Genomic DNA, 23,355 nt, shown 5'->3' on the forward strand with positions numbered 1-23,355 from the left:
ATAAGATGGAAATGTTTGACAAAAAATTAGACCTATAAAAAATTATGTTGTTGTTTAATTGCTAAGTCTTGTCCAACTCTTTTGCGACCCCATGGACTGTAGCCCATCAGGCTCCTCTGTCCACGGGATTTCCCAGGTAAGAATACAGCAGTGGGTGGCCATTTCCTTCTCCAGGTAAGTTACAGATGTGTCTTAAAAAAATAAAATAAAAAGGCTGAAATATACATAGATTTCATAGGGAAACCGGAACAAATATTGACTATGCTTTTTGACATACAAAAAAGAAATTTATTTAAATATAATTTACTGTTTCAAAAATCATTTATTAGAATTAGACTAAGACTGTCAGTGTTAAAATGTTTAACTTATCAAAAAATGCATGGGATTCAAATGGCAACTTTTATTTTGAAAATTCTTAAATTTTTCTTATAAACTACAATAATGAGATTTTTAAAAATCATCTAAAATGATTTAAGAAAATGGTATAATGTGGCTATTAGATCAACTAGCCTTTCCTTCCCTCATTTGGAAACTCAAGATATGGAATTAAATCAGATCCTAGGCAAGTATTCTTAATAAAGTGTTCAGCTTCGCTTTGAAAAATGCCAGAGAAATCTGCTGATTGCAGCAGCTCTCAGAAACAAGCCACCCATCAGATTAGATCATCCTAGCTTATCAACAAGAATCTAGAATAGTCGACCCGATTGGCCAAAGCTGCTAAGTCTAGGTTTAAATGTTACAAGCAAGACTTTCCAACAACACTCTAGACACGTTTACCTGGACACAGATATAAACACACAGTACTTATAACTAGGGCTAAGAGATTTAGTATACCAAAGATAACTCAGCTCCCTCAGGTGGTGCTAGCGGTAAAGAACTCACTTGCCAATGCAGGAGACATAAAAGACTCAGGTTTAATCTCTAGGTCAGGAAGATCCCCTAAAGAAGGAACTGGCAACCCACTCCAGAGTTCTCACCTAGAGAATCCCATGGACAGAGGAGCCTGGAGGGCCACAGTCCATGGGGTTGCAAAGAGTTGGACACAACTGAAGCCACTGAGCACACACAAAAATACACCTTAAAAATCACTTCGCATTCTTAAGATTGTTACCGCTGCTGCTGCTAAGTTGCTTCAGTCGTGTCCGACTCTGTGCAGCCCACGAGGCTCCCCTGTCCCTGGAATTCTCCAGGCAAGAACACTGGAGTGGGTTGCCATTTCCTTCTCCAATGCATGAAAGTGAAAAGTCAAAGTGAAGTCGCTCAGTCGTGTCCGACTCTTAGCGACCCCATGGACTGCAGCCCACCAGGCTCCTCCATCCATGGGATTTTCCAGGCAAGAGTACTGGAGTGGGATGCCAAAGATTGTTACTACTATCCCACAAAATACCTTCAGTAACAGTGAAACCATCTGTCAATTACCAAAAATAAATTCTGTGTTTTTTCAAAATGCCATATCAACTGTATCTTTAGATTTTTATGTGCTATTTTATGCAGCTAGAGAAATGCCAACATTAAACACAATGGAAAAAATGAATGTGTAAGGAGATGAATACTGGGCCAAACACTTATGTGATAAAAATTTGGAATCACCTAGATCAGAACTTCTCAACTCCATGGAACCCAATGCACTCTTTCTGTGAGATATGCGTCGACGTATTTTTAGTGGCAGTAGCATCAGGGCTTGCCAGATGGCACCAGTGGTAAAGAGCCCGCCTGCCACGGCAGGAGAAACAAGAGACATGGGTTCAATTCCTGGGTCAGGAAGATCCTCTGGAGGAGAGCATGGCAACCCACTCCAGTATTCTTGCCTGGTGAATCCCATGGACAGAGGAGCCTGGTGGGCTGTGGTACACAGGGTCACAAAGAGTCAGACATGACTGAGAGTCTGAGCCCAAATGAGCACAAGTAGTAGTGTTAGTCACCAGTTATGTCCAACTGTTTGCGACCCCCGTGGACTGTAGCCTGCTGGGTTTCTTTGTCCAAGGGATTCTCCAGGCAGGAGTACTGGAGTGAGCTACCATTCCCTTCTCCAGGGGATCTCCCCGACCCAGGGATTAAACCCAGGTCTCTGTCCTACATTGCAGGCAGATTCTTTACCATCGAGCCACTAGGGAAGTTCAATGTATTTTTAGTAATGAAATCCATCTATACATGCATACTCTTTGTATGGTAGTGTGGGACCATAAAAATGAGGACTGTATCACTTTCTCTATCATATCCAAGGAGGCTCTGTACCCTTGGATTTGATTAACACCATCACCATCACCCAGGCACCTGAATGGAAATTCAGAGTCATCCAATGGCCCTTCTTTCCTTCCCCCTACTAGCAGCCCTGCACCCAGTCCTGCAAGTCTGCCCTCGCACACGGGGGACAAGGTAGGCCTCCACTCCGCATGGCCCAGTGTCAGGCCTAGCTCAGGCTGGAGGCAGCTGTGTGAGCTCATGGACCAGCAAGGACCTGCAAGCACAGCAAAAAACCGTGGCCCCACCTCCCACTGTGTGTCCAGCTGAGAGGAGAAAATGAACCAACCTCACCCTGATTTTAAACTGCCAGCACTTCTGCTAGGAGCCTCGAGTTTTCCATTCTGGCCTAGGCCCTCATGTACTCCTTTCAGAACTTTTAACACTACACAGTTATTTTCTAATGAAATAAAAATAGCTAACTTTTATTGGTATTCCCTACAAAGCAGGCATCATTTTGAGCTCCTGACCTGTATCAACTACCTTTATGCCCTTGACAGACTCCAAGGAAGCACTGGCATTACCTTAACGTCCTCAGGGACACACAGGTCAGAAAGGCTATTGCTGGGATCCAGACATAGGCCATCTGGCTCCAGAAGCTCTGCTTTCAATCAGTCTCAATAATGAAGTGAAACACATGCCTTAAGGTGTTACTGATACGACCAAGAGCCTTGCAAATGATTTACGTTACCTAATGCTAGGAATACAAACACAAGCCACTGCAGATAAGGCTGGGGATGAAGCTAGGCAGCACTCTTAAGCAAGGACTCAATAATTCCTTTACTAAACCTGAAAGATTATACTATTAAGAGAACACTGAGTCCATCAATCACACACAGTTGGTCATTTTACTCCCTCATAATTCAGACGAGGGGGCTTCCCTGGTGGCTCAGCAGTAAAGAATCCACCTGAAAATGCAGAAGACGCGGGGTCAATCCCTGGGTCAAGAAGATCCCCTGGGAAAGGAAATGGCAACCCACTCCAGTATTTTGCCTGGAAAATCCCCCATAGACAGAGAAGCCTGGCAGGCTACAGTCCATATGGTTGCAGAGAGTCGGACATGACTTAGTCACTAAACAACAATTCAGACGAGCATATAATTCATGATCAAAACCTGGCTACTTTTGAGTGTGGAAGTGTCAATTACTGAGCTGGCACAGGTGTAAACTGAGACAGTGTAAACAAACCTGGACATATGGCCCCTGTGCTCACAGCACATCTGAAAATTCATGTCTGTGGGGATTGCATTGCCCAGTTAAACAAGCAGTTTAGGACAAGGATAAAGAGATCAAGAAACCCAGCCATTTCATCAACTGGAAGCCCCACCATGACGTCTCTTCTGTCCAGTTAACTAGCACAAACTGTGAACCCCTGGCGGCTGGAATCACAACTATTCAACAAAAATCTCTAATGGAGGTTTCCTGGGAGTGTGGATAATGGTTTCTAGGTCAGTGCTCATTGCGAATGGCTTTGTTTAATACCACAAGAAAGAGCCCTGCTCACCAAATTTAGTACTTTTGCCTTGGCAAGCATACATGATCTATCTAAATTTTAATTTAAATTTTGCAGAAAAGGGGGCTGCAGCGTTCACCCTTCCAAGGCACAGGCCTCCGCAGAGACAACAAACAAACTGGCCGGATAACAAAGTGGTCACGACATTGGGCCACAAAGGGTACTGGCGTCAGGGAACTATCCTACAACTAGGGTTGGATAATCGCCCCCTCCAAGACGTCTGCCAGGCTCCGGAAGAAACAGAACATGGGAACCCAGGGAGCCTTCTGGTCGTGACGAGTCACACAAGTGGAGCCGCACATCCTCCTTCAACCTGTCTGTGCTCTCCCTGGGAATCAGACACAGGCAACACGCACGGCTGCTCCCCGAACAGCTCGTTCAAGGAACAGACACAGAAACTCGGCCCCGTTGAGTCTTCATTCTAATGACGCCAACTGGTCTGTGAAAAACAGCCCACAATTCGCTGCTGTGCCCCAGATGTTAACTAAACAGATATGTAGCTCTCTACAGCATGAATGGTCTAAAACCGCAGAAAAATTTCACAGTCACACTGCCAATGAAGCTAAACTGCCAAAGATGACCACACAACACTCACACAAACCAGAGGTATATACAAGTGTGCTTAGCTAATAGCAGCTTGCTAGACAGAGAAGAAGACTATACAAATTTCAGGTATGGCTTACTCGTTGGGTAAAAAAACAAACAGGAAAAACAAAAACAAAAAAAAGCCAAAACACCCTGCATTCAGTTTAACCCCAGACAAGCTCCCTGAAGTCTCCCCACCACAAAACCTTCCCCTAAACTTGCGAGGGCCTGCTCCTCCCACACATCACACAGCTGAACAGGCGACATCTGTTTATCAAAACAACTCTGGGAAAATTTATCTAGCTGATAAATGTTGACACATGGAGGCATGGGAAAGTCTTCTGGCTTCTTTATGAGTTGACTTGAGTTTTGTGCTAGCAGAACAGCCTGCTGGTGGCCTGTCAAACATACACTGGACATCTGTTTGATTATTAAAGAAAGAGCACGCTGACCAGGAGTAAAGAATGTCAGTGTCAAAAATGAAGAGTAAATGCCTCTCTTCCTGGGACACCAATGCTGGTGTTCTGCTGATGATAAGACTCTCTTCCCAGGTGCCAAGTCCATACTGATTCGCTGTGTATGTGCTGGTTTTTTTTTTTCTCTTTTTCTTGAAACCTTGAAGGAATGCATCCCTGGCTTGTTTTATGTTCTTTGTCTGACAAGACATCAAACTGCACTGAAAACCATGTTTCTTTGGAGCGATTCCTCAGAGTTATCGGAGAGGCTGTGCCCCAGGCTTTATTCCTCAGTTTGGCTCAAATAAAACTCTTTTCCATTCTGATTACAGGTTCTTTATTATTTTCCTCAACATAATCAAAATGAAGTATTTACTCTCTACATTCGTTAAGTCTCAGTCTGACTGAAGCTTCTCTCAGTGGCTTCTGAAGCCTCGTTTTCGTAACTTGCTCAAATGATTTACTAAAAAGCTGAGCAGAGTGCTAAGCAAATAAGTCTTCTAAAGCAGCGTACTATCCTCTAGCAGGAGTCCCCAACCTCTGCGATCTAATGCCTGGTGATCAGAGGTGGAGCTGATGTAATAGTAATAGAAATAAAGTGTGCAATAAACGTCATGAAACTGAATCATCCCAAAACCATCCCCGATTCCTAGTCCATGGGAAAATTTTCTTTCACAAAACTGGTCCCTGGTGCCGAAAAGGTCAGAGACTGCTACTCCAAGGGACTCATCCTGTGCTGTGCTCAGACACTCAGTCATGTCAGACTCTCTGCGACCCCCTGGACTGTAGCCCACCAGGCTCCTGTGTCCATGCAATCTCCTGGGCAAGAATACTGGAATGGGTTGCCATTTCTTTCTCCAGGGGATCTTCCCGACCCAGGGATTGAACCCACTATTCTTGCATCTCTTGCACTGCAGGTGAGTTCTTTACCAATGAGCCACCTGGGAAGCCCAGGAAGTCCATCTTATTTATCTTTACAAACAGGACCAGATATAACAGCTGGGGGACATTCCCTGCCTCTCTCCTATTTGCATAATACACATTCACTCAAACATTTCTGAGTGCCTGCTACAAGAGTGGGCACTGGGGAGACCAAAATAGGCCAAAAAAGATTGCTATTGCCCATTCTGGCTGGGATGGATATAAAAAAAGGCGACATAGGAAGAATATGAACAATGGCAAGATAGCAGAGACATACCCAGAGTTAGTGACAGGTGAGTCTTAAGAGCAAATGGGAGCAGAATGAAATAATGAGAAAGGATATTATTTTGGAGGCTCAGAGGGATAAAAGAAAATAGCCTCTTCTGCTTCATGGCCATCTTCTCAAAAAACTATACCTACAGGAAGAAACATATGCGCTGAGATTTTATTTTTGTGACAGTGAGTTCTCAATTTTGACTCTTTGCTAATATCACGGACTGAAATTCATTCCTTCTGATTCTTAAGGTTATACCTATTATTAGCAACAAAGAAAAATTTTTTGAGTAATTCAACTAACTGAGACTAGGCATTCAGTTCATGACTCAATATTAGTGCCTATTTCAAAGTGAGGTTTTTGTTAGTCTACAAAACATACAAATACTGCTCACATCAGTTCTTTTCATAAACTGTCACTTCTGCCAATCTTCCAGTAGGGGGAGATATTGTAACAGACATTTGTGTCTCCAATTACAACTTTATCACATAAAGGGGAGCACACAACTGCCAATGAATTCCTGTGCCGGCTGCTCATTTTGAGTCTTCACAAAAAAAGAAAGAAAGAAAGCGTTATTTTACAGAATAGTGAGTAAATTATGTCTTAAAGACATAAATCCTGCCACCCTCTTCCACTACCCTAAATCAATGCACTGACTTGGGCAGGATTTAATGATTTCACAGAGGGAAACACAAAAAGCATGTCTGCTTTCCATGTTTTTCTACCAGATTAGTTTTTAAAGCACATCTTCAATTATTTTTACCAAAAAGCTGAAAAATGTCACGGTGTCATGAATCATGAACACCTCAGCATGACGATCAGAATGCTCACACTCTATCCCACCCACCTCTGCTGACTTTCCTTTCCTGGTTGGCGCCTTGGTCACACCATTCTCTTTATCCTGAAGGACTTTCTAGACTGAGTCTAGACATCAGAGACATCTACCAAGAACCACTTGAGACACCAGCTCCTTCACAGATCCTTTAATATGGCAACTTTCAAACTCACTTCCCCTTTTTTGGCCACACTGTGAGGCTTGCAGGATCTTAGTTCCCTGACCAGGAATTGAACCTGACCCCAACAATGAAACCACCAACTCCTAACCACTAGACTGCCAGGGAACTCCCTAAACTCATTTCCTTTTCATTTCTCTATAGTTTCCCTACAGTGTTTCTAATGGGTCTTGTACTAAAATTTTCTGTATTCTTAACCCAGTGTATTTCTCAACGTCTGGTAGAATCCTGTTGCAATCATAACTCCCCCCAACACAAACACACACACCGTAATAAATCACTTGCCGGAAAAGCCTTTTTAACTTTTTTAAAAATGATATAACCCAGTAAATAGCTCCTGCAGTTAAAATAGGTTCATCAAAAATCTTCATATAATGACTACATAAATTATGGGATACTACAAAGTCATAAGGAGAAATAAAAAACATAATTCTGTAGGGCTAATGTGAGTAAGCTCCAAGACAGCAAGAGAGAAATAGCAAAATGTTCTGGTGTGGCTAACTGTCCAACAAAGCCAATGGGGAAAAATTTGGGGATAAGGTCATAACAATAAAGTTGTTTTTGTACTTATTTCAAAAAACAATTTGGGGGCAAGGAACAAAATAAGACATTTATAGAAATAAGTAAACCGACTTTTATGGCAGTTGTTGACAGGCTGGATGGAAACTGACTGGAAACAATAACAGACATTGGAGGATTCCATGTATTAGACTCACTCTATTTGAAGGACAAATACACAAGGGATATTTATATATAACCAGTCTTAGTACTGACGAGGCAGAATCCAACCTGTAAATGATGCTAGGGAAAGGAACTGTGTGAGTGCATGTAAGCATGGGGGGTGGGCTAGGGGTGGCAATCATACTGGGGGTATGTGGAGGGTTTTGAGATTAATGGGGATGAAGTCCCATGGTATTTTAATCTTAAGAGTTCCACAGAGTGAAATGGGAATAAGCTGAGGGAACACAGAACTACTCAGCATAAAACAAAGCATGGGGGAAAAAAAAAATCAGAGACAAATCCAAAACAGAACATTGATTATGTTTTATCTCTCTCTCTTTTTTTTTTTTTTTAGAGTCCTGGAAGAAGGAAATATGTCCTCTATCCATTATACTATTACTATTTCCATCATCATATATTATTTTATTTATTTCATATTGAAACGGGTGTCCAGTGTTGAATAAAGCCAAGTAATTTGTATTGTTAATCACCATAACAAAATACTATCTTTGAAATACACAAAATATGATCAATAGTTTGTTGGAATAAAATATTTTTGCAAACAATAACAAGATACATTATTTCCAATTCTAATAGGAAAAATGTTTACAAGCTTATCATCACATTTAAGCATATCCACAAAATGACCAGCAAAAATCTCAAGAACTACAAAATAGTAATGCAGGGTAGCCTTTACATCCTGCATTGCAATACCTCTGAGTCACAAATATGCCCAGGTTTCCACAAGCTCTACACTCTGGGACACCTGAGGCCAGTTTTCAAAATCTGATCAACACACAATGCGAGGTGCATAAATAAAGGAAGACTCCACTCCTAAAACTTTTCTGCTACAAAGGAGTAACACAGTGTAAGAATGTATTTCTCTCATTCACTGACACCCAGTGCAGAAAACGAGTGATAAAAGGAGACAGGCTGGAACAGAAACTATAGGGCCCACAAGTCAGACATCACTGGTTTTGAAACATGGGCCCCTGATGACAGTCTTGCTTTTCCTCTTTGGGTGTTACCTGATCTCTGTATGTTCTAGCTCTATTCTCTCTCTCTAGGTCTCTCTACCATTCTCTCCTCTCACTAACACCACCGTCCTAGTTCTCACAATTTCTGCTCTCAGGGCACAAGTCTACACAGTGTCCTACAACAGTAACTGACAAGGGCCAGGTGGCTGGAGGCAGCTAAACAAAGCAGGAAGAAAGACATCTAGCCAGAGGATAAAAGTTCCTCCAAGTGTTGTGAGATCAGAGGCTCCAAAACAGCAAGGCCAGGATGCTCAGCCCCAGGCCGTATTTCTGACTTACCCAAATGCTTTTGAAAGTAAGAGTCTTGAGCCAAAAACATGGATTGTGACTGGTTTAGTGAAGTAGGGTATTAGAATCCACAGATAAAGCTCCCCAGGTGGTACTGATGGCTAGTCAAGTATATGAACAATGACCTAAAAGAGTCAGAACTGCTTCAGAGTTCCCAAGTGAGCGGAGGGCAAGAAGGGCAACCCCAAAACACAGGTGAAAACAGGTGGCAGCTTCAGGTTTTTCCTAAAAGTCTCTCAAACATTTACTAAGAGACCACAAGGGACTTCCCTGGTGGTCCAGTGGCTAAGACCCTGAGTTCTCAATGCAGGAGGCCCCGAGTTCAATCCCTGGTCAGGGAACTAGATCCCACATGCTGCAAATAAGAATTCACAAGCGGCAACTAAGACCCCGTGCCGGCAAACAAGTATTTTAAAATAAATAAATAAAAATTAAAAAAAATAAGATGAGCCCTTGCCCCACTGGCAATAAGCTCCTACAGCCAGAAGTTCTACTAGCGCAGACCCTCTGTCTTGAGATATGCAATCTTGAGAAGACAAGATAACCAGATAACTCACCAAGTGTTTCCTGGATACTTAGTTTTCATCTTCCCTAATTCCAAGGCAAGTATAGCCTTTAACCACTAACTTTACCATTCATCATCACCTGTAACACTTAAATGTCTGCCATCTCTCTCTGTGAAAGTGTTAGTTGCTCAATCATGTCCAGTTCTTTGTAACCCCATGGACTGTAGCCTGCCAGGCTCCTCTGTCCATGGGATTCTCCAAGCAAGAATACTGGAGTGGGTACTTCTGACCCAGGGATAGAACCCATCTCCTGCATTGCAAGCAGATTCTTTACCATCTGAGCCCTTTCTACACTGGAAAAAAATGTTACATGGGCATACAACCAGATTTCTTGATGAGAAAATACACTCCTCCTGTGTGCCCACCAAGGACTGTCTGATGTTTGATGAATTAATCAGTGTTCACTGTTCATGTGCATGTAGAAAAGAGCTGCTGAACCAGAGAAGGAATCCTAAACTCTTGATTTTAAACTTTGGCTGCAAAATCCTGTCCAGCTACCTCCTCACTTGAACAACTTGGTTAAATCCTCCAAAGCTCTCTTCTCTCGTCTATAAAAATAGAACTTAACGGGCCCTCAAATGGCTCCTATGTAAACTGGGTGCAAAGGGTCTGATACAAAGAGAGCCCTCCTCCGTCAAATATCTGGGAGGTCGTGTACCTGCGCTTTGATCCAGTCCTTGCTGGTGAGCACTGTTCTGAATCCCCTGGCTTCCTGCCTAGACAACTCACTACACAGCAGAGGTCACAAACCAGCCTTCCACAAGCCAGGCACAGTCAGGGTCTATTTCAGCCCACAAGACATCAGGCCTACAGAAGCATCTAACTTAGATGACAGCATGTAGATGTAACAGTGCAGTTAAGAGGAGCACGGGCTCCAGGAGAGGCTCTGTGGAACATCTCTGTGCCTTGGTTTCACATCTATTAAAAAAGAGGTAGAACCAACCCAGCTCATGGAGCTGTTGTGAGAGCCCCATGAGTTAAAACACATAAACATACAACAGGTGTTTAAAATGATGCATACAATCACCATTAGAGGCTCTGACAACACTGACCTATCCACAAAGGAGGCAATGAGGGATGCTGACAAGGTCTAGTTGAGAAGCAGCTGCCCACTTGGGTGGGCCATGAGCGCTACACTTCACAGTTCCTGGATCCCCAAGGGTCTCACACTTGATAGCAGGACTACCTGCTATCAGGGGACCACCCGCAGGGCTATCCCTTTGGCCTTGGGCTTTGCAACTCCTGGTATAGCACATCAAGTAAATTTTAATGCAATGATCATTTCCATCACAGTCACGCTCCATACAAATGTGGAGTGCCCCAAGGAGAAGGCAAGAAGCATAAGAGCACAAGGAGACAATTAGCGGGTGTTTCTGAGGTTGTCAGAATAAACAGAGCCTCCTGCAATAAACCAAGGAAGCCTTGAGAGCCACAGTTAAGAGACTGTGAATGCCAAATTGTCCATTTAATCAGCATAATGTTTACATCTGAAGGACTCTGCCATGAACCCTGGTAATCATCCTTATATCCATTTGTACTTACCTGTGTTTGCCCACCAGATCTGCTTATAGCTGAAGCTAGCAAGCCTCTGCAGGCACACAGGTGCTCTTAGCCCCAGTGGTCAAAGAAGCCGTGAGGACCCTATATAGGCCCTGGGGAAGGATGGGGAATGGGTGCCCCCAGGAAGAGTCAAGTGAGAAGATTTCCTAAACCAGCTCTGGGTCCCTCGGGGCCTCTGCTGGATCTTAAGGATCAATAGTGACTACTGCCGCCTGCAACGCTACAGACCCAGGTCGATTTCCTGGGTCAGGAAGATCCCATAGAGAAGCGAATGGCTGCCCACTCCAGTATTCTTGCCTGGAGAATCCCCATGGACAGAGGAGCCTGGCAGGCCACAGTCCATGGGGTTGCAAAGAGCTGGACACAACTGAGCGACTAAGCACACCTTAGTTAATACTGAGTCTGTATGTAAGACTCAAAATAAGTAAAAGCACTTCATGAGGAAAGGGACTTGGGTCTGATTCAGTCACTATGTCATCCCCAGGGCGTGGAATACTGCCTACTACACAGTAGGCACATATAAAGTATCTAAAACAGCACGGGGCATATCGTAAGTATATAAATAAGTACTACTGACTACTGTTAACAGCAAACGTTTCTTACGTTTTTAGGTCCAGTTGAATTTGACACATTAAACTATGAGTCCACAGTTTGGGCACCTCAGTGAACACACCTGCAATGCAGCAGCCTAATAAACAGTCTTCCGTCTGCTCAATATTCTGTAATAACCTAAATGGGAAAAGCATTTGAAAAAGAACAGATACACGTATAGGTATAACTCAATCGCCTTGCTGTACACCTGAAACTAACATAGCATTGCTAATTAACTACACTCCAACATAAAATAAAAATTAAAAAGAGCCTTCCAGGGCAGAGTTTCTTTCTTATCTATTTCTGAGTCACACACTTTGATGAGGGATTTACAGCCAAATTCAGAGTACTTCCCCCTGTTAACTGCACACTGTTTTTCAGTGGGAAAGACACTGGAGCCCTCCTTGGGACATTACAAGTGATATTATAAGGCCTGAAAGGAACCAAAAATACAAAGAGGGCCCTGCCTCTTGCTTTCAAAACAGTAATATTAGCATCACACATTGAGCAAACGATCAACACATGATGAGATTACTGAAGTCCTACTTGTGATCTATTTGTCAGTAATGCTCAAATGTGGGAAAAAAAAAAAAGTGACAGTAGCAGCACCTCTTAGCTAACAGATGGGTTCATGGATGCCAAAATGCTTCTTTACTCAAATGTTAGTTTCACATTTCTGGGGCGCCCCAATCACCACCTGCTGGTGAACAGCTGTTTACACTGTGTGGCTGCTGAAGGAAAGAGGAGCAAAACTTGCCAACCCCAAATGTGTCTCTTTGATCTGTCCATTATTTTGAGCTGAAAACAAGCCAGGCCCCAAAGACTGAGGAACCTCTGACCGTCCCCCAACTTTCTAAAAGAATTTAGATAGAGGATCTCTTCCCCGAAGGGCGCTACCACTACAGATCCGCATAGTATAATAGGAACTAGTTGCGCAGACAGAGGGACCCAGCGCAATGTGTTTGTTAAAACGCCTCTCTGTGTCCCATTGTCTCTGTACAGCAGAGCAAACATTTGTTCAGCAAACTCCTGCTCTTCTTCATCTTCCTGTGAATTTAATTCCACACCACTACCACTAACATCTTTTGTCTTTAGCTGAAGACGGCGTGTAAGGTGGCGACTTCTGCCATTTTGGTGAGTTACTCAGTCTTCCTGGTCTCGCCCACATATATACATGTTATTAAATTTTTGTTTTTCTCCTGTTAACCAGTCTCCTGTCAGTTTAATTCTTGGACCAGCCAGAGGAACCTCGAAGGGCGGAGAGAAGTTCTTCCTCCCCGACAATAGTTTCCTCTTAGGAGGGTGCGGCAGATAGAGCCTGGTCCCTACCTCAGTGGTCAGCACCACGAGCAGCCCCTCCACCTCTTACCACATGTTGAATTTGGCAATAGCAAAGTATAAAAGCAGAAAGCACTTAGGTTGTTTGCCAGATGACGTGGCAATGCTGAGGGGGAAAAAAAAAGTAGTAGAAAATTGCAAGAAAAAAAAAAAGGCACTATGCCTTTTTTTGGATCACTGAAAGAAAGGCACTAACATGGAGGCTGGCCCAACACCACGGAAATCCAAACACCTCTCTCTTCCTCCTTGTTTCCATTTCCCAACCTTGAGTGAGTTCTGACCAACCAGTTCAGCAGAGTGACAGTCAACCTACTATCTCGTGGTTTCTATCAAGTTCCTGATTTTCATCTGTTCCTGAAGACGAGCAAGAACTCTGTGTCTAACAGTCTCAACTTGGAGCGTCCACTGAGACATTCTGAAATGGTTGCTGCTTGACTCACAGGTGAAAAACTATAAACAGGTAAGGAAACAGCCTTTCCATGAAATAACTTCAGTGTGTGTGAAAGGGGCATGAGAATAGAAAAGGAGATTTCTGAGCTTGGCAGTAATAATCCTGAGTAACACAGACTCTCTCCACCCTCAGTAAGTTACTGTGGGTTTGCAAACTATAACTGGTTGATATAGTAACGTATTTGCTCACACTGGTCTGAGGATCCAAATCTGAAATTCTACCACTGATGATTATTCAGGATTTCTGATTGTGGCTGTCAAATTACATTTGTGATGAGAAGCTATCAGAGAAAATGCTTCAAAGGTATTCACCCAGGACAAACATTTCAAAAGCCTTAGATGTGTATCAAATTGCCTCTAAAAACTGCAAACTCAATTATGACAGTAATACTTATACGTCAGTGTGAATGTTTTTGCTTACAATTACATATATGCATCAGTATATGGTCAGTATCTATTTGTACATATATTTATATAGATAAAAGCTTTTATCTTTGTTATTGGGATAAGTAGCCCTATTAATACCTAGTAAGGTATGTATTTACCTTTAAAGTGAAATATAAACATTCAGCCTATGGAGTCGCACACAGTCAGACACAACTGAAGTGACTTAGCAGCAGCAGCATCCTATGCAGAGCAAAACTTTAAGTTCATCTGTTACTTATAATGGTCTAGGACTAACCAGCTAAATTATTTTTAAAAACCTTAAACATTATAAATTTAAATTACACACAGGGGAATTATTATACATCCACATCGTCAGCAGAGTCAACCAATCTTAAGCCAGAAATGTTCTTGTTTTCAAACAAGAGAAAAATGAGCCAAAGATCACACTGGTAAAACAGAAAGGAAAAAAAAAAAACTATAGCTTGTACTTTCATCTTAAAATATATAGACTTGAAAACAGCTTTGGCGCCAGAAAAATCTAGGTAAGTTAAAAATAAATAAAACAATGTATTCACTCTAAAATACAGAAATAACATTTTATGATTTGTAAACATAAACAAGTTTCATACTTCAATAAAACCTATAAATATACACATATACACAATTACACACTGGTAACATACACATAAACTACATTGCCATTTTATAACATTCATGCCTATCACAGCTGAGTAAGGAAGAAATGAGGGGTCACCAAGATACTCAGAGCGTGAAGACCCAGGAAGGGAGAGTGGGCAGGGCATGGGGAAAGAACTCCTGTTTGCTGAGATGCAAAAAGTGCCCGTTTCACACTTGAGGAGGCAGGCAGACAGGATGTAACCACCCAACAAAGATCACCCAGCTGATCTCGCAGTGAACCTGAGCCCCTGGGCACAAGGAAGGGATTTGCATTCCATTCAGGGCAGGAGTCTGACCCCTACAGGTTTTCAGTCAGCCCAGCCTTCCCACTGCTACACTCCTCCTGGTCCTGCCACCCTGCCCCACACCCGTCACAATCCTCTTCACTGAAGCGTGTCCTTCAAGCCTCTTCAACTACTTTCATCCTCAGTCACGCACTTGTAGGATGGCATTGCTAATTCCCCAGAGAGAAGAATGTTCAATCTAATGCCACACACATATACTGCAGAGAAAAATTCTTCTAAAGAATAAGTTATAATCATCCCTGACATATTTAAATAGGATACAACAGGGTGAAGGAGAGAGGAGTAGAAAAAGTCTCTTAAAATCAGGAGAATGGGGGGGTGGGTGAGGGTTGGAGGGGGTGAACGTGGAGTGGAGACGCACATTAAACCAGCTAAGGGTACACCAGGCAGCAAAATACTAAGAAATTACCCTCTAAAGGCCAGTCCACCATGCTCCTGAGTCTCATTCCCCTATCTGTACAACAGTGATGGCATTAGCACAGAATTAAAATCAGATATTACTGGCAAAGTCTTCAACACAGTGATGTACAAAGTGTTCAGAAAATGTTAGTTAACATCATCGCTTTCAATATTCTTATAAAGACATTTAATCAAAGCAGATTGTAATAATTATATATCAGACCATTGGAAAGCATAATTTAGAAATTTCAGTACCTTTGTAGACCAAAACAGATAGATATGACATAAAACCATTTACAGAAACTTCCCATGCTTCCCACTACAGGGAGCATGCGTTCAATCCCTAGTCAGGGAACTAAATTGCTGCATGTGGCAGGCATCCTCCCCTCCAAAAAATTCCTTACAACAGTGCCTGTCAAACATTGTTACACATCAGAATTACCCGGAGGGCTTGTGGAAACACATGCTCCTGGGTCCCATACCCCAAAGTTTCCATTTCAGAAAGTTGGGAGTGGGGTTTAAGAACCCGCATTTTAACAAAGTCCTGGGTGACAGTAATGCAGTGACCACTGATCTGCAGTGACTCTCACGTTCACATCAGCCTTACTAATAAACCTATCCACGTTTCTCATTCAATCCAGGTCAGTAGGCGAGAGGGCAAAATGCTGAAAAAATGCTTAAAAAGCAAACTGAAAGTCACTCAGTCATGTCTGACTCTTTGTGACCCCATGGACTATACAGTCCATGGAATTCCCCAGGCCAGAATATTGGAGTGAGTAGCCTATCCCTTCTCTAGCAGATCTTCCTGACCCAGGAATCAAACCGGGGTCTCCTGCATTGCAGGAGGATTCTTTACCAACTGAGCCATCAGGGAAGCCCTTAAAAAAAAAAAAAAAAAAAAAACACCATATTATCCTCCCATTATTCTTGATTTAAAAAGGAAGAGAAACAAACAGAGTCAAAATACTTCCAATTAGCTCTAAAATGCTTCTGAAAATCAACTGCTGAATTGAAAAATACTGAGGGTTTTGTGCATATTTTTTTTCCTCCAACGTTCAAAGAGCTAGCTTTGTTTCTGCGGTAAGGTAGTAGTCCTGGATGATGCAATTCTAGGAAGTTCACTTAGTCCAACATGACGAAAGTAATACTTTCGAATACTGACGGTCAACACTGCTGGCTCATGTTGAAGCAGTATTTCTGGGTCAGACTATGCCACTTTGAGCAGATGCACCGAGAACAGGAACCCTGACGGAGTTTTCTCGGATGGCTCCAGTAGAGCTGCCGTTGCCCCATTCTTGCTTTTACAGATGCAAAAGGCAAGAGTACAGGAATACTGTTGCTCATGAGGACGTTCAATCTATAAAATGGCTCTGGAATGAATTTAGGTGCTGAGGCTTCCCTAAGCTGAAATCCCTAGGGTAAGAAACCAACGTCACATTTATTTCATTTGGTTTCAACATTTCTTTGAGAGTTGGGTTGGTACCAGGAGAGTTGTCTCTGGAAAATCAAGAACAGACCAGTCCACAGAGACACAGGTCAAAGCAAAGCCAACACAAGTTTGTTTGTTTGTTTGTTTTGGTCATCTTCTTCATGGATATTCTCACTTGTAGAAGGTTGAGAAGGATTTAACACTAAGGAGAGTTTCTTTCAACTAAAAATTACATCATCAGCATAAGAGTGCCAAGCCTGTTTAGGGAGAACAGTACTTCTGAAACTGCAGTCCCCAGACGAGCTGTAATACCACCACCAATTAACTTGTCAGACAGGCACAATTCTGATCCCAAAGCTACTGAATATAAAACTTTGGGAGTAGAGTCCAGCAATCCATGTTTTAATAGCCTTCCAGGTGATCTTATTCCAAGTTCCATTTCTAGTTCCATTGGGTAGTGTCACTGAATCCGGGGACAGCCCCAGTTTTCATTTTCTGACATAACTGTAAATAGTGTCCCCTTTCCACCTCAGAAGTGTCCTGGTCTGAACAATAAATTATATGGTCATCCTTGCACTTCAGATTGGATGCCGTAAAGGGGTTTCATTGGTTGGACTCTGTTTATCACTAGGGATTTCAAATTCGCTTCACAACTGCTGCTATGCCCTGGTACTAAACCAACAGCCACCCTGAACGCTGAAAGATACTTCATGAAAGTCTAGGGAGTATGGCTATTTCAGAAGAGGTATCCTATCGTCACCAAAAAAGTATCCACCAACAAACTATATAAAATCTGGCTTAAATTCCCAGCATGTGGTATCAAGTCTCTTTTATCAGGTCTTCAAAATCCTTTCTACTAAATCTTCTGGTTTTGATATAGGCAGTTTTCTTTTCCCGACTAGTACAGAGAAAAGTGAAAAGCTAGTAGGTAATCTGCTAGTCTTATTTTTGCAGTAGTAACTTGGCAATATTAATTCACAGAAAAACCAAGTTCACCACAAAGCTTCTCATTCCACCTGTTCTTTTAAAGGCAAAGTGAAATATTGGTCATATGCTTTTAGATCTTTTCCATTTTCCATTCCTTTGAAATCTCTGTCTTCACTCAGCCTAAATTAAATTGTTGGCTTCTTATTCTTCACTGAAGTCTTCCATCTGCTGTTTCTTAAAAGCATCAAAGGCCTCGGATACCCTGTCCTGACCCTTTATCTTTCAGATAAAAGTCAAAAAGGGGTCAATGGCTTCTACTCAGTTATGTCACGTCTGCTGTGGAAGCTAAGCTCTCAAAGGAAAACAGGAAGATCAGCTATTTGGCACCTCACACTTGGCCCATAGGAGATCATACACTTTGGTGTGATCAGGAGGAAAAGGAATCTGATTCTCATTCTTCTAGGATCACATACATATTTTTATCACATGACTGACTTACACCAAGCTGGCCTGAAGTGTGTTAATCCTTCTTTTATCAAGGGAGGATCTTCCCAGCTAGTCCAGCCCTAAGGTCAAAAAAGGTTGTTAAGTGAGCTCCCAGGGAAGCTTCATCTAAGGAATATTTCCATCCTGCTATAGAGGATAAATTCCTCTCATCCTAGAGGTATTTCAGTCATTATCATTCAGCAAATACTGATTCCTTACTATGTGGCAGCCAAGATTCTATATACTAGAGATACTCTGTTTGTAAGAGGCCTTCACCTCATGGAGCTTATGTTCCAATAGATACAAACACAGACCTTTCTAACGTCAATCTTTCTCCTCTGGGAAATGATACTTACTCAGTATGACAACAATCTCTGGGCATATTTTAACTTATTAGGTTACATTTTGGAGGGGAAATGGCAATCAACGTCAGTATTCTTGCCTGAAAAACCCCATGGACAGAGAAGAGGAGCCTGGCATGCCACAGTCCAAAGGGTCACAAAGAGTCTGACACAACTGAGCGACTAACTAAGCACACAAGCGGTTACATTTTTATTTTCTTAATAGAGATTTGGAGGGGACCCTAATCCCTTCAGAAGCCAATCAGTATTTACTTACTCGATTCACATCCCACACCTAACTCTAGTAGGAGCTGATAGCCCTGCATGCACTATGACAAAACGGAATACTGAGAACAATACTGAATATTTTTAACTATCCTAGAAGCTGCCCCATATTGTTTCATATTCTCTCTTTCCTGGCCCTTGAAACTGCCAATTACGTTTCTGCACAAAGGATCTCACTACTTCTTTCCCTACTATAAATATCTCTGCAAATCTTTATAGAAGTGAAAAAAGGAAGGGAAAGGATATGTTCTAAGAGAAAAGAAAACCTAAAGTGTAAGATTTGCTGCCTCTGTTATCACCAAGTCTTATAAAGAGTCTGAATCCAAGTAGTCCTTGTCGCCAGGGTCCCTGAAGCAGGTGGCTGGTTAACCAGAAAATTAGACTAAGTAGGAATCATGTTTGTTATTGTTGTTTAGTCGCTAAGTCATGTCTGCTTTTTGAGTCCCTGTGGACTGCAGCCCACCAAGCTCTGTCCACGGGATTTCCCATGGAGCATATCAGAGTGGGTTGCCATTCCCTTTGCCAGGGGATCTTCCCGACCCAGGGATCAAATCCCCGACTCATGCTTGGCAGGAGAATTCTTTACCACTAGGCCACTTGGAAAACCTCTTAATCACTATTAGAAAAGGATAAATATTTCTTTTAAATACATTATTTTAACTTAAAACACATACTGTATCTTTATTGTCTTATTTTTTGGTGTTGTGGCAAGGTTTTTTTCCTTGAATATGCTTCTGTTGGTGAGAGTTCTATAATTAATTTTCCTCCATAAATAACTGTAGCATATTGCCAGTTATGACCAGTTTCTTAGTTTAGTTCAAGTAGTATGAGAATTTTTAAATACTTAAGAAGCCACAAGAGTTAAAAAAAAAAAAAAGAAAGAAAGAAAACCAGACCTAGACTCAGGCCCTCAACAGAATGGAATCTGTCTTAACCTAATAAGGAAAAGACACAGTAAAGTTTCTCCACAAACATTTTATGGATGAATGGCAATAAGGAGAACCTTAATCTAAGAAACTAACTAAATATGCCGTGGAAACAACATTCTGCCTCAGTAGTTTTTATCTAAATCCATTCCTATTCCTACCCCACCCAAGGAAAAGTGCATGCCTTACTCTCACTAAGAGAGACTGCCAGTCCTTTTGTTCACAAAGCCAAGCAGTAGAGCGTAACAATAAAGAGCAAAGACCGTGTATTCTGGAATCAGACTAGTTCAAATCTTGACTACATACTGCTTACTCTGATATGACCCTGATAGTTACTTAATGACTATACGAATCATTTCCCTCACTGCTCATGGAAGTCAAATCAATTAATATGTATAAAGTGCCCAAAGAGTGACTGGCATGACATAAGAGTACAAGCAATATTTACTCCTGCCATCACTAACATAAACTTATTTGTCAGTAACACAAATACAGTGGTTTGATGACTACAAGAACAGTGGAAGCCAAAGAAATGTATTCAAATTCCAGCTTGTTACTTAACCTGTGCCTCCTAACTTTACTCCTCTGTATAAATAGAATAAAAATGCCTAAGAAAAACTATTGTAATCGTTATCATAATGCCTGGTACGTAGTTGACAGTAAAAAAAATTAAGCCATTAACACTCTTACATGTGTACATATAATGTAGCATATGTATACATAACACTACATATAATATAGTGTTAACGGCACTCTTAAAGTAGTAAATCTATTGTACATTCCAACAGATGTCCTCTCCTGAACATCTATCAAACCTGAATTCAAAACCCATAACAGTTGATTGTGGACTCTGCCTTTCACTTAGGGCAGTAAAGGAAAAGCCACCTTCCCCCAGAAAATACATGCTGAGAAAATACACATTCAATGTGAAGAATATAACCTGTGAAAAGTTAAGTGATGTGCTGTGGAGTTAAAACAGGAGCTCAGACATAGTAAAGAACACGGTTTGCTGGAGCAATGAACAGATGGAAGGAACAGAATTAGGCCGAGTCTTGAAAGAGGGTTTCCTTGGTAGCTCAGATGCTAAGAATCCCCCTGCAATACGGGAGACCTGGGTTCGATCTCTGGGTTGGGAAGATCGCCTGGAGAAGGGAATGGCTACCCACTCCAGTATTCTGGCCTGGAGAATTCCATGGACAGAGGAGCCTGGCAAGCTACAGTCCCTTGGGGTTGCAAAGAGCTGGACATGACTGAAGCGACTTTCACTTTCTTGAAAGAGGAAAGTGATCCACCAATAGAGGGCTGGGGCATGAAAAACTGAGTCGGTGAACAGATTCAATTAATACGCTGATTGACCTCAAAACATGTCTTTTGTTTATTTTTATCTTGACTCTTTGTCCTGAGACCATAATCTTGTTTGGAATAATTTCCCATCAATCCTAATCTCTAACATATATTAATTTCTGTCTTCAAACACAACACAAACCACCTATGGCCCAGAGAACCTTTCCCCTCTGATCTGCTTTTTCCTCTGAGTCACATGATGCCTCCTTTGTGTATCTCTGCTATCCTTCTAACATTCTGTGTCATTTACATGTAGTTTACAACTGCATTCTGTCTGCTCAATATCCTTACTGCTGCAGGGGCGAGTTCTACAGCTTTGATTTCTTCCCCACTGAATCTGGGCTCAGGTATAAACTACCTACAATAAAATGGAAAACATTTTAAAGGTAAATTCAATGAGCTTGACACCAGGTAAACACCACCCCAATTACCACAATACAGTATTTTCCATCACAAAAGTTCCCGGTGCTCCTTTCCAGTCACAGGTGTCCGAGTTCCCGATTTCTGTCCCTAGAGCTTAATTTTATCTGCAGTAGAACTGCATTTAAATAGAGTCACATAGTTCATACTCCTTTCTAACTTCTTTGGCTCAACATATTGTTTTGAGATATATTCATATTGTTGACATGTATCATTTCTTTTGATAACTAAGTGATAGTCCCTATGTATATCATGATTTATTTACTCATTTTAATCTGATGAACATTTGGGTCAGTCTCAGTTTTTTTTAATTATGAATAAAGCTCCTATGCACATTCCAGTAAGTCTTTTTTGTGGATATATGCTTTCATTTCTCTTAGGTGAACAACTAGTAGTTAAATTACTAGCTCATAAGTAGTTATATGTTTAACTTGATAAGAAGTTACCAAACTGTTTTCCAAAGTAGATTTTCTAGTTTACACTCCAAAAATGTATGAACTATTTACTGTTCCATTTTCTTGTCAATAGCTAGTGTTCTCAACTTTTCTGTACTTATTTTATTTTTCTGCCATTCTAATTGGATAAAGTAGGATCTCATCATTTTAATTTGCATTTCCCTGTTGACCAATGACGCTGAGCATCTTTTTATGTGTTCCTGGGTCGAACAGCTTTGTGATTTGTTCATTTCAGTTGTTTGGATTTTTTTTTTTACAGTTCTTTGTCTTTTTTATTAGAGAGTTATGAGTTCTTTAAGTAGTCTGAGTCCTTTAACAGAGAGATAAATTGTGAATATTCCCTCTCAATCTATGGCTCGCCTTTCATTTTCTTAGTGCTAAGGAAAAATTAAAGATTTAAAGTTTTATAAAGTCTCATTTATTTTTTATTTTGTGGCTTAGTGCTTTTTATCTCCTAAGAAACTCTCACCTATCCAACATTGGGAACATACTCTGTTTCCCTCTGGAGCTTTATGGCTTCAGTTTTATATTAAGGTGCACGATCCATCCTAAATTGCTTCTTCACCTTCTCCCCTTCTTCTGGTAACAGATCTTTGCAGAGAACAAGTGCTCTATAAACACTGCTGATTCACTTATAAATGCCCCACAGGTTAAGAGAAATGTGTTTTGAAAGCCTGTTGGAGGGGCATTTGCTCAGCCTCAGGGACACTGTGGATGGAAAACCTACTGACAGGAATAAAGTCATGATTGTAGCCCAAAGGAGCAAACTGGAAACATCTGTTCAGAACCGTTGCTATGGCCCTGTCTTATGATAGGCTTTTGACTAGGACAGGGATCATCCACAGTCTGTATTTCTACAAAGTTAACCGTTTAACCCAGCACAGGGGGAAAAAAAAAAAAAGAGAGAACACTGTGCTACAACATTTTTTCTTCTTGGTACACACATTACAACAATTACCATGTCATTCGTGTAGAATGAATTCTCTTTAATGAGTTAGGCTCCAGAAAAACACTCAATGATTCACAGCAGTTCTATTAAAACTGACTCCACAATGAGCAATAAATGTTAAAAAAAAAAAAAATTTACTCTCGGGGGACATATTTTCTATAGCCTAAAACATTCTCATTGTTTTGCAGGATTTAGATGACTTTTTTAAATGTTTTACTAATAGTTTACCTGGAAAACCTGTCAACTCAAAAAGTAAAGTGTTCCTGCTATTCACATAAAGTCTATTTGAGATTTTACTAAGAAAATGAAGAATTGAGAATAGCAAAAATATTCTTTCCCATTTAACTGGAGATTGGGGAAATTAATAAAGTAACTAGGATCACAGAGTATTTCATAAGTACTTAGTAATGCAGTTGATCTAGGTTGCCGTTTTCCTCCTCCAGGGGATCTTCCCAACCCAGGGACTGAACCCA

General features: G+C 41.4%; 2 protein-coding genes across 2 annotated transcripts in view; one reads left to right on the forward strand and one right to left on the reverse strand.

The window, feature by feature from the left end:
- The window catches only part of MED12L (mediator complex subunit 12 like), a 360,401-nt gene that overhangs the window by 150,100 nt on the left and 186,946 nt on the right, over window positions 1-23,355 (reverse strand). The gene's annotated exons all lie outside the window — the stretch shown is intronic.
- The window catches only part of P2RY14 (purinergic receptor P2Y14), a 62,109-nt gene continuing 51,977 nt past the window's right edge, over window positions 13,224-23,355 (forward strand). The window contains exon 1 of the mRNA XM_018049028.1: window positions 13,224-13,561. The gene's annotated coding sequence lies outside the window, so the exon portion shown is untranslated. The remainder of the gene's footprint in view (window positions 13,562-23,355) is intronic.

This window comes from Capra hircus, chromosome 1 (genome assembly GCF_001704415.2).
Source record: "Capra hircus breed San Clemente chromosome 1, ASM170441v1, whole genome shotgun sequence".
NCBI classification, from domain to species: Eukaryota; Metazoa; Chordata; class Mammalia; order Artiodactyla; family Bovidae; genus Capra; species Capra hircus.